This window comes from Podarcis pityusensis, assembly GCF_964106645.2.
Source record: "Podarcis pityusensis genome assembly, chromosome: 12".
Classification (NCBI taxonomy): Eukaryota; Metazoa; Chordata; class Lepidosauria; order Squamata; family Lacertidae; genus Podarcis; species Podarcis pityusensis.
In genome coordinates this window covers 34,662,400-34,675,019 of record NC_138037.1, presented here as the reverse complement: position 1 = coordinate 34,675,019, position 12,620 = coordinate 34,662,400, and the positions used below count along the sequence as shown (strand labels likewise).

The following is a 12,620-nucleotide window of genomic DNA, read 5'->3' as shown; positions in this document are numbered from 1 at the left end:
ACAGTTCTGATATGGATCCTGTCCCGTTCTGTTTTTTTTTAGGGAAGGTAAAGGTAAAGGGACCCCTGACCATTAGATCCAGTCGTGGCCAACTCTGGGGTTGCTCATCTAGCTTTATTGGCCAAGGGAGCCGGCGTACAGCTTCCGGGTCATGTGGCCAGCATGACTAAGCCGCTTCTGGCGAACCAGAGCAGCGCACAGAAACGCCGTTTACCTTCCCACTGGAGCGGTACCTATTTATCTACTTGCACTTTGACGTGCTTTTGAACTGCTAGGTTGGCAGGAGCAGGGACCGAGCAACAGAAGCTCACCCCGTCACAGGGATTCGAACTGCCGACCTTCAGATCGGCAAGTCCTAGGCTCTGTGGTTTAACCCACAGCGCCACCTGCGTCCCTCTTTTTTTTTTTTTTAGGGAAAGGTGCCAGCAAACACCATAAACTTAACAAGTGTTTAGTTTGATGATAATGCATAGCAGCAGTATCTTTTTTGTGTTTAATAAAGTATTTCAAGACACTGAAACACAGGGCATTATTGACAGTTTATCTTCCTTATTCTGTTGGCCTTCTACAGCAAGGAAGTAGAGGAACTCACAGTGCATCTTTCATTTTTTTTTTTTTAAATACTTTTTATTGCTTTTTTCCCAAATAGAAATACAAAGTCAATTATACAAAAAAAAATAACAGAAAAGAAAAAGAAAAAGAAAAAAGTCATCCTTTCAAAGCATTTTTTCATAACCAACTGGACTTCCCCACGTCTCCCTCACCGTGCGTTCTTTACAATAAAATTTTTCAGCAAATTATAACCTTATTTCGTACATTCTTTTGTTCTTTCAAATACTTGTAGTTTACGTTTAAAATACTTATTTTCAACACAGTGCATCTTTCAAAGCCCTCGGAAGAAATGGCATTCCTAGCAAGCTTGAAAACACACACATACAACTTAAGAGTGGTAGGTCAAAGTTATTAGCAAGTCTTTCAATGTAATCATTTCAATGAGAGCTATCCCCACTGGCTGGAATATGAGCAATGCAGTTCCAATCTGTTAAGAAGTGGGATAGGACGTTTCTTTCAAATTATAGACCTATAAACTTAACCAACATTGTGCCTAATTTATGCTCCAACTATTTACTTCTCAAACCCGAGAGTTGAGCAGATCCTGATTATCTTTTTAGTTTTTGCTGAGGAGCAGGCTGGAGTCAGAGCTGCCCATTCACCCATGGGGTGGGTCACTGATTGCATTTGTTCATGAATCTGTGACAGTAAATAATGTTCTTTTGTTCGTCATAGATCTGGCCACTTTTGACATCACCAGCACATTAGGAAGTGCCACTTTTAATTAGATTTAAATAAAAATTTGGAATGTCAGTAGCTTCCGCTAATTAAAATTCTTTACTTCACCATTTTTTACATCTTATTCCATTGGATTTTGAACGAATTCCGTATCTGTGACCCAGGTTGTTAAGCAAGGATGTAAACTTGCTTGATTTAATTTTGTTCATTTATTATATTGTTATGAGTTGTGTTTTTTTTGGGGGTGGGGGGAGTAGGCAGTATGCTGGATCCAGCAAGTGTTAAAATCTAAAAACAAGAATTAAAATTCCCAGAATAGCCAGGTTAACTTCCTGGTGCGGTGGTCGCCTATGAGCCATTAATGAAACAATGGAAGTGGTTCTGTGCCAGACAACAAACTACTTGCTGGTAGTTAGAAAGACAAAGATCAGAGTTGAAAGTTGAGTTATGTGAGCAGGAAGGAAGAAGCTGAAAGCAAGACAGTAGTCTGGGAAAGCAGAGGGTCAGAGCCATGCCTCATTTCTGCTTGAATGTGCTTGTCATTGCCCTCTCCCCCAGGATCAGTGATGGACATTGCCTAGGGAGAGTTCCATGGGCCAGGCAGAGGCCTGGGGGGCCAACCTCATTTGGCCCATGCGCTGCAAGTTCCCCAACTTTGGTCAGAAGACATGGTGACAGAGTGATGTAGCCCCATGCTGCTCTCTTTGATAATCTAATTATCTTTCCTTGCTGAGGCTTATGTCATCTTGGAGCTGAGTCATGGATTAGACACAGTTAACTGGGATGCATACAAGGTTGGAGTGGGTGGAGCATTCATCTTGGACTCTTTATTGGTACTCCAATGGGTGTGTATTAATTATAACATCTATTTTGCTGGTGTTCTTCTGACAAAGGAAGCAGAGGTTGGATGACCATCTGCGATGGATGCTTTAGCTCAGGGGTAGGCAACCTAAGGCCCATGGGCCGGATGAGGCCCAATCGCCTCCTCAATCGGCCCACGGACAGTCCAGGAATCAGCATGTTTTTACATGAGTAGAATGTGTCCTTTTATTTAAAATGCATCTCTGGGTTATTTGTGGGGCATAGGAATTTGTTCATTTTTTTCCCAAAATATAGTCCGGCCCACCGCATGGTCTGAGGGACGGTGGACCGGCCCACGGCTGAAAAAGGTTGCTGACCCCTGCTTTAGCTGCATTGCAGGGGGTTGGACTAGATTACCCTTGCGGTCCCTTCCAACTGCAATTCTATGATTCTATGAAATGCGATCTAGCCCTGCTGAAGGCTTGGTAACCAACTAACCTGGCTATTTCCTTACTTCCCCAGCACACCCATCTTCGTTTTCTCCCCTTACAATCACAATCCTATCATTGTCCAGTCAGCTAACTGAGGACAGGCTTGCACTGTCAAAACAGATATGCACACAACCACTAACATTTAGCAGACTTGCGTGAAATGGCCCCAAATTTACCCAAACATCCATAAGATACTAAACAAGCCTCACTAAGCCCTTTATTGCTCACCTGCCTAGTAGATGCTAAAAGCTGTTTTCCTTGCTTTTGCACATAGATTTGCCAGCAGCTGTTTCAACATTTATAAACACTATTCCTCCTGATTGCCAAATAACCATAAATCCATTTATGCATATTTTTGTATTGCAGGCGTAAAAATAATTACATGTCTGATTAAATCCACTTATGCCTTCATGTCTTACTAAATCTCTAATAGATATAAATTGTTGAAATGCATTGCATCGGAACACATAAATATTACGGGTGCAGCCTAGTTTATCTTTACTATGGTCTGAAGCACAAACAATGAATGGAAATTGTTATATTCACATCATTTCTTTCAAACTGGGGCCTCAATATTTGCCCTCATGATAGTGTGATGCTCCAGGTCAATCATTGAGGAAGACCATTCCTTATCAAAAAAGTAAAGTTATTCTCTCACAAAGCAGCACATATATTCACAAAGAAAAGACACATAGCACACTTCAGTGAGTAAAGGACTTTTTATGGTATGAAGGCATCCATTGTATATTTTCCTTGTCCCTACATCAATGTTATTCTAAATCACAGCACAGTACAATCCTGGTTCTCTTGAAGTGATCCTGCTTCCTTCAGCAGAAGCAGAATCTGACCTATACTATTTAATGATGTGTTCAAATCTATCTCTAATATTGAATCAGGCAAATATCACTGCAATGCTTGGTAATGGTTTGACTACTATTAATTCATTTGGTATTCATTGTGTTAGCACTTATCATAATGAATTCATTTGGTATTCATCTGAATGTCGTAAGTATTCCGAGTGATACTGCAATTTAGTATTAATTGATATACTACCTAATTTCCCCTACAAAGGAAAAAAAATGTGCTCTGCTCATGAAATACACTCTTTTAACATTTTATAGTGGTAATAATGATGAGATTGAGATACCTAATTCATATATTGGACATTATTCTTTTATGGTAATGCCAAATCAATGTTAGAATATATGATATGGGGCAGAATTACCGTAAGGCGTGTGTGTGTGTAACAATATAAAACAATTTGCTTTAACCTTTAAAAGTGCTTTCATCAACAGGTGAGCACAATAAACGAGTTGCATGGTACTATGCATTTTATATCCTCTCTGGAGTCATGGTTTCAGTTTTCAGCTGAAGGCGAGGGGAAATCACAGCTTCGGTTCTAGAATTCAGGCAGCCGATTGGTTGTGAGTAGACCTCAAGATGCACAGGTCTTGAAGAAAAACAGGAGAGAAGGGCTGCCCATTTTAGAGATTTTAATTCTTTATATGAAGCTTAGGTTTCAGCATCACTACACCTCTCCCTCCAGGCAACCCCCATGTGCATGAAATTAGGCCAAAATACACATGAAATTAGGCTGAAGGGCATGTGTGCCTCAGACCGCGGGTTGCTGACTGATTTCGGTGATGTTTGTGAGGTTATGAAATAAACTAGAAATTGACTTCTCTCTGTGTGCTAGACATGTATTGGTTTTGTTCTCTGCAGAATGTGTGTAAGGGAGTGATTGCATCAGCGTGGACAAGGACAATGTGGTCAGCCAGACCCACAACCCTAAATCCCTCTGCACCAGGGCTGGCTCAGCAAACAAAAACCTTCTCTGAAGAGTTCCCACAAAGATAGACTGGTTGCTGTAAATGTAAAAGAGATGAATATTCAAAGGGAAGGATAGGTTTAATTGATTTCCTATATCTGCACGGTGAAAACTCAAACATGATGAATGAAATGAATTGTTAGATCTGATATGTGATTTGGAGCATAATGGAGTTTGAAAGCGTAACCTGTAACCAGGTGACTTAACTTTTGAGGTATTTGTCATGGGTGTTGGTGTAATAAGCAAGTCACCGCATCAGAATTGGGCATTTGAGCAGGTTTGGGAAAGAAACAATTCTTCGTTTGTCCATGGGGGAAGAGGGTTGAGGGTCACAAACCAGAGGCATTACAGTAACTGTGCAGGCCCATTGAATTATAGCAAGATGTGCACATGTGCTCTTGTTCAAATTCCATATGTTTTTAAGGGGTGCACGTGCGGTGGAACAGTTCTTAGTGGGTTGTACACAAGGTCTCAGTGCATCCACTCTCCTTGGTATGCTCAATTTAAAGGCTAAAATGAGTCCTGTATGTATATGCCAACATACTTCAGTCCATAATTACTTCAAAGAATGGTCCAAAGTCAGTTTAATCTGCTAGTGCACAAGAGAACTTTGCTTCAAACTCCTGGTCTTTTATTAGCCCTTATTTCTCTAAGCAGGTAAATTTGGGTAAGTAGGCTCCAGTGAGTGATCTTTCATTTCCTTGAGATAGAGAGCAGAATTGGTCAGTGTGGTTCTGAGGCTTTCCTTTCCATGGCAAAATAAAGGGAAGCTTTGTAGCCATCATTAAATACATTCACTCTAAGATTTACTGTGGTAATCGTGACAAAGCAAATGGCTGTTTCTTTGGCAGCAAAAGAGTTTTAAGAAGACAGTAGGCATTGTTGTTGTTTGCCTTGCAAATTATAAAATACCTCAAAAATTACATGGTGTCAAACCGTGTGACATAGATTACAAAAATAATATATAGCTCTGAGTTTTATTAAGAAAATTACACCAGATTAACTCTTAGTATCCTGAGACACGATAGCATATCTTAAACTTTATTATTACATAGGAATGGTATTTTGTTAGAAGTATGAATTTTTGGAAAGCAAAATATGGGGTGCGGGTGGGGAGAACAAGCTAAATTGTAGGGGGTTGGATATATTTCCTCATTTAAAGTAACTGTGGATCTTAAATTCAGCTAATTTATGAAGCTAATTGAATTTTTACTTATTTGCTCAGAAGCTGCTCTATACCAGATCAGGCTATTTGTTCACCAGTATTCTCTAATCTGATTGGCCGTTGCTTTCCAGAGTCTCAAGCAGAAGACCTTCCTTGTTAGCTTCTATCTCTGGGGTGGGAAACCTTTTTGCTCCAAGGCCATACCTTTTATCTCCGCCACCCCGGCAGGCCAACTTTGACCGGTTCTCCCATCCACTTGCCAATCACTTGACATCAATATCAGCCAACGTGCAGGGTGTTCAACAATGCTTTTTGCAGTTTTTGCAGTTTTAATTTTAGACCCTGCTCCCTCCCTGCCCTCAAACAGAAGCCTTTAATTAAAGGAAGATGTCTGGAACCTAAGCAATAAATACACACTTGTTACACCTTGTACTAATTTTCCAGAAAAGGCCTAATTCTGACATTGTAAAAAAATGTTGTTGTTTTTTGAAAAATATACTATCCTCTTATCATACTAATCAATGTATGCACTTGTTATCCCACTTGCTTGGAACATGTGTCTCTACACACACCTACAAACTATGTATTTGTCTTCAGGGATTAAGCCCTTCTGGAACACAAATGACTTTGGGGTGGGGTGGGAATCATTTTCCACTGCAGCCCCCGGCACTATTCTGCTAGTAGATAGGCTACCGTCTGTCCAGTGCTGCCTGCATATAATACAGCACATTAGCCGATGATTCAGTAAAATTGGTCCTTTACTGAGTGTCCTCTCAAATTTCTGTGTCAGACAGCTGGAAGGTTTTCAAGCATGTTTCCAGTTGTGAGTAATACTGAGCATCAAGCATGCTCCTAAGTGTCTCTTTGTGGCAATACTTGTAGATTTAAGTGGTATTAATTAGAAGCTAGTGTTCATAGTGGAGGCGTATATGAGGCAATAAATACCTTTTGTGGGTGACTGAAGGCCACAGAGCCGTGAATCCAAGGTGTTTGATAACCAGAAATGCTGTTTATTACAAGTGAGACACAATATGGTGGCCCAAAGCCTTAGTGTTTGATGTAGCCTTGGAGAGAAAGGGATCAGACTGGGGCAAAACTCTAAAGAATATTTTAAAACCTGCTTAATGGTTTGCTAATTGCAGGCAATATCACAGGACATATCAAAGAACAGCTGCTTAAAGCTGTAGCACTCCATGTAGATCCATACTAAGTTTTTTTAAAAAACTAAAATAAAATGTAAAACAAATAATAGAGCACCAGCAGTGAAAAGTATACATTTACCTGCCTTGAATCTCGAACCAAAATAGCTTATCTGCCTGTATCGTGCAACTGTCCATTGCTAAAACGTGGTTAATAATAGCCTTCCTTATATGGATGACAGGGTTGCCAACTTGAATAAAATATTGGGAGGGCCCAGGTAAGCTCAAACCTACATAATCAATCACAAGATGGAGCACAGGCACACCATCTGAATGGCAGTGCCCATTAACTTTGTGGGGGCAGCCCCCTTAAATATTTCATTGGCAGGGCTGAAGGGACCTTGGCCTCCTAGGAGTTGGCTCGTATGACAATAATAATGATACTACTACTACTACTAATAATAATTTTATTTATATCCCGCCCTCCCCAGCCATAACCGGGCTCAGGGTGGCTAACATCAAAATATAAATACATTAAAACATAAAATCCAGCAATCGACTGAAATACAGCTTAAAATCGGATTCAAATCAAATAAGTTCAGAAGGCAACCGGCAAATTATGACTATAGGGGTTGGGAACCTTAGGTACTCACCAGGCTCAGCTACAGTGGTACCCCGCAAGACGAACGCCTCGCAAGACGGAAAACCCGCTAGACGAAAGAGTTTTCCGTTTTGGAGGCGCTTCGCAAAACGAATTTCCCTATGGGCTTGCTTCGCAAGACGACAGCCCATAGGGAAATCTCAGGGACAGCGGGGAAGCGCAGCGGGTCTTCCCCACTGTCCTCGGACCTCCTCCGAAGCCTGGCGGCGGGGCGGGGACACCTCCTCCCGCCGCCGCCGGGCTTCGGAAGGCTCCTCCGAAGCCGGGCGGCGGGGCGGGAACACCTCCCGCCGCCGCCCGGCTTCGGAACGGTGCTCCGAAGCCGGGCGGGGGGGAGGGAACACCTCCCGCCGCCGCCCGGCTTCGGAACGGTGCTCCGAAGCCGGGCGGCGGGGCAGGAACACCTTCTGAAGGCGGGCGGGGGGCGAAAGTCTTTGCTCCCCCCTGCCTGCCTGTCCCGGAGGGCTTTTAAATCGCCCCGGACAGCGGAGAAGTCCTCCGCTGTCCCGGGGCGATTTTAAAATGCCGCCTGCCAGCATTTTAAGATCGCCCGGACAGCGGAGAAGTCCTCCGCTGTCCCGGGGTTTTTTAAAATGCTGGGGGTGGGAAGAAAAGCCCTTGTCCCCCCCCCCGACTTCAGAAGAGGTCCGGGGACAGACTGTCCCCGGACCTGGCCTGAAGGCGGTTTCCCTAGGAACGCATTAATTGATTTTCAATGCATTCCTATGGGAAACCGTGCATCGCAAGACGAAAAACTCGCAAGACGAAGAGACTTGCGGAACAAATTAATTTCGTCTTGCGAGGCACCACTGTATTTATATGAGCCGGTGAGAGGAGTTAGAGAGTCCTTATATATAGGGTCTTGTAGGAGGAGAGGGGTCAGACTGGGCCCTGACCAAAGGCCTGGAGGAACAGCTCCGTCTTACAGGCCCTGCAGAAAGATGTCAAGATGACGGGTGGTGTAAAGTCAAACACAATTTAAATTAGGTGTCAGGAACCTGTGGCCTGCCAAATATTGTTGGACTTCAACAGCCCCAACCAGCACGGCCAACGATCAGAGCTGATTGGCAATGTGGTCCAGTGACACCTGAAGTGCTGCAAGCGTTCCCACCCCAGATAGGAAGCATGTGCTTGCTGTCCTTTCCTCCAACCAGATTCCAGCAGGATTTAAACGTCACACAGACTAGTAAAGTAGGTTAAGCTGACAGCAAGTAACTTGCCAAATTATCTTAATTAGTGATGGATTCACTAATTCAAACTTCTCTTCTAGCCATGGTCAGAATATCAACAGGTTGGCAAGAGCTGGGTACAGAGCAATGGGAGCTCATCACCGTCACATGGATTCGAACCTCTGACCTTACAACCAGCAAGCCCAAGAGCTGCAGTAGTTTAGACCACAGCGCCACCCATGTCCCTTAAGTGGTGTGTCGAAAGCACACCAGTGCAAGTAGATAAATAGGTACCGCTGCAGCGGGAAGGTAAATGGCATTTCCATGCACTCTGGCACTAATCATGGTGTCCCGTTGTGCCAGAGGCGTTTTAGTCATGCTGGCCACATGACCTGGAAAGCTGTCTGTGGACAAACGCCGGCTCCCTTGGCCTGAAAAGTGAGATGAGCACCGCACCCCATAGTCGAATTTGACTGGACTTATCCATCCAGGGGTCTTTACACCTTTACCTATCAACAGTTCCATAAGAAGGAGATTTGAGAAATACGTAAAGAGCATAAAATCCTTGATGTGTTTTAGAATATTCATAGAGTACTAGAAATCCTAAACCTGTATTACAATATGGGCTGGGGTAAGGTATTAAAATTTCCAACTTGCCTGTCACCCTTTACCAACAATCATGTGAATTTGTGCTCACAGTTCAAGACATCGGGAAGGCCAAGTGTAAAGTCTGTTTTCCCCGTTTCAGATGTGCATAGCCTGGGGCACTGTGTTGCAATCTAACACCACTTGTTGCAACAGATATTTTAAAGACAACCCTGCTATTCTCTGACCTTGGAGATCCTACAGGAAATTGAAAGTGCAAACACTGAGTTTTGCATAAAAGCAGCATCAGCTATGATGCATATTGGCATCTATTCCAGCCATAAGAACATAACCACAAAACAGGGGGGGAAAGGATCAATATCGTTTGGAAATGAGGATGCTAAGTAAAAGTAGCTGTGGCTGTGCTTGTTTTGTTTAAAAACAAACAAAATGAGTCATCTATTGAAGATTGTAATGAAAGGTTTTTTGTTTTTTGAAAAGGTAGTCCAGATTTGCTAGCAAGTGAAAAGGTAATATTACCTGCTCTCTGCATAAAATGCACACCAACAAATAAGCAAACAACAATCCCCACTTAGTTGGTTTTCCCCCTGCAGGTGACACATTCTGCTTTGAGAGAATTTAATCTTAAAAGACCGTGACCCGTAATAAAAAGGTATGTCACCAAAGGTATTCTACATATGCAGAGAAATAGCATCCTGGAGCCCTTGTACTATGGAAGCAAGTAGAACCGATGGAGAATGGTAAGTAACGCTTTACTTGATCTTCACTTCTATAGCTTGGAAAGTAACAGAATAGTTATAAAGTCCAATTAAATAACACAAGAGTCGAACTGAAGGCATAGACTTAGCCTGGGGGCAGAAAATAGGCAACACGTTCTTTCTATATGGTTTCTTCTTTCATTTTTCCTGTGAAGGGGAACGGAATATTTTCTAAGTGCATCAGAGTTGATCCAGCTGCAGCAACTGAACCGTTTAAAAATCCTAACTTGCAGTCGGAGGAGTTCAGCTGTTTATAGAAAGGCATAACATCTCAATCCACAAAATAGTTTGCTGGAATGGTAACATTTCCTTTGACTGGCACCCAGTTTTAATATACTATCGGGTATTAAGGCGAATTTAAATCGTTGGAACCTCTTTCCATGTAATATGTTTAGGTTTGGGGACTAATTCTGATATACACCTTTGTAAGCATGGATTCTTATGCTTTCACTTAGAACTGAACTCCAGGTTGGCTTAATTTTGCAGCCTCTTATTCAATGGCTTTTTGAAATATGCTCATCCACATCAGTGATTACAGCAGCAATAGGTGAAAATACATAGTGTGACATTTCACATATAATACCAAATTGTGACTTGCCTCTACATGAATAATCATGGAAGGAGCCTTGGACTTCTGTACTCCATCTCTTTCTTCCCCAGCTCTAATAATAATAATAATAATAATACCTATACCTATACCTATATCTATATCTATATCATCTATCTCTATATCTATCTATATCTATATCTATATCTATATCTATATCTATATCTATATCTATATCTATATCCATATCCATATCTATATCTATATTATCTATCTCCTGCCACTCTGGGCGGCTCCCAACAGAATATTAAAAACACAATAAAACATCAAACATTAAAAACTTCCCTAAACATGGCTGCCTTCAGATATCTTCTAAAAGTCAGATAGTTGTTTATTTCCTTGACATCTGATGGGAGGGTGTTCCTCATATCCCCAGAATAATAGTAATTTCCTGTTTTTCGGCAGACCACAGGTTACCATTACTTCTAAACCAGCAAACCATGGCTTGTGCTTCCCCTACAAACCAGGATTGCAAACCAGGGTTTACTGAAAACTAGAAAGTAACTAATTATCCTAAGTGTGCGTGGGAAGGAAGGAATGAGCCTGAGTTTCCTTCAAGGCTCAGCCTCAGTTACATCCGAATGAGACACCTGTGATTGTGAAGCTAGTACAGAATAGTGGTTGTACACAAAACTCTGAACTGAAAACCCCAAGTTAAAATTTCAAGCCAGTCATGAACTATAGGTTGTTCTTTGGAAAGCTCCTCTTTTGTAGTTTCTCACCTCAGTGGCAATACAGGGCTACCTTATGCAGATATCATAAAGATTGCTGAGATACATAGATGAAAAACCGAAAATGTAAGGAAAATGCTACATATATACTTAGGATGGGACCATAAAGCATATATTATGTGCCTAATGGAGCTTTGAGCATTATTTTCTCAACCAGCAGTGCCCTGTGCCAAGCTGCTTTTGAAAAGTGGAGAAGGGGATTTCAGAAATAGATTGTGATAAGGCATAGGGATGTGCTGCTCAAAGAAAAACATTCAAAAATCCCACTGGGCATGGTTGTTAACAGTGGGGCTGAAGGCGATATTAGATGAAAGGAAAAAATGACTAAGGAAGAAAGAATAATTTACAGAGCATGCTAGAATACTAGAAAGGTAAACGGTTTTCTTTAACCATTCTTATCATGTTTTCTTTCTTGCTTTCCTGTTCCTGTTTGGAAATTTCCTAAGAAATTTCCCAAGATGTGCATTTACAAGACATATGAAGCCTATGTTGACTAAAAACTAAACAAAACACAGTATAAGTTTAGTAATCACTGGACCAGGAGCATTTACCTGCTTTAGATTACTTACTATAATAGAATAGTCATATCTATTTGTATGTTTTATTTGATGTGATGATTTTTTTATGTTTAAAAAGATTTAAAACATTTTATAATATCTTTACGACCAACAGAGAGCATCTCATTTAATTTTTGTGTAGGAACAGCACCCCGTAATTCCATATTCCCCATCAAAATAATCATTTGCACATTTTTTCTGTCAGCTGTAGCACCGAGGTTATTCTGTAGTGACCTAATTTGCAGATATTTCTGTAGAACGTGCTGCTTATTTCAATATGCTTTTGACTTCCTAAGAAACTATCAAATTCAGCTCTGAGACTGGTGTTATTCCCTTAGGGAGTCCCAAATGAATTTGAATTTTCCAAGGGCTTCATGCACCATTTGTTGTTTATTCCTTTGTAATAGTATTATTTCCATTATGATAATAGGATTATGTTCATCATAACATGTGTTGTCTTCCATAGCGTAACCTCACCTTTTCCCCCAGGAAAAGAGAGAATGTGAAAAGCTTAACAGGTTTCGAGTGAAATACAGTCCTGTGGTCATAAAGTTTTAACGCATGTTTTGTGCAAGTTGGTATATGGTATTTAAACAGTATATACTGGTAATTAAAAATGCTGTAAACTGCATTTGAATACATGCAATATATGATTTAAGAAAAAGCCACTCATTCAGTTAATATTTTGCTCCAACTAAGTACAATGAATTAATTGCCTAACATTGAAGCTGTTCTGCTAGGTACAATGCCATTTAAATCATAATATTGTGGACAGTACCTCTCAGAGGAAAACACTGTGATTCTGATATAGCATCAT

General features: G+C 41.3%; 1 long non-coding RNA gene across 1 annotated transcript in view; it reads left to right on the top strand.

Moving 5' to 3' along the window:
- Window positions 1-870: 870 nt before the first annotated feature.
- Window positions 871-12,620, top strand: part of LOC308459636 — a 54,344-nt gene continuing 42,594 nt past the window's right edge. The window contains exons 1-2 of the long non-coding RNA XR_013978248.1: window positions 871-949; window positions 9,744-9,890. This is a non-coding gene — a long non-coding RNA (uncharacterized lncRNA). The remainder of the gene's footprint in view (window positions 950-9,743; window positions 9,891-12,620) is intronic.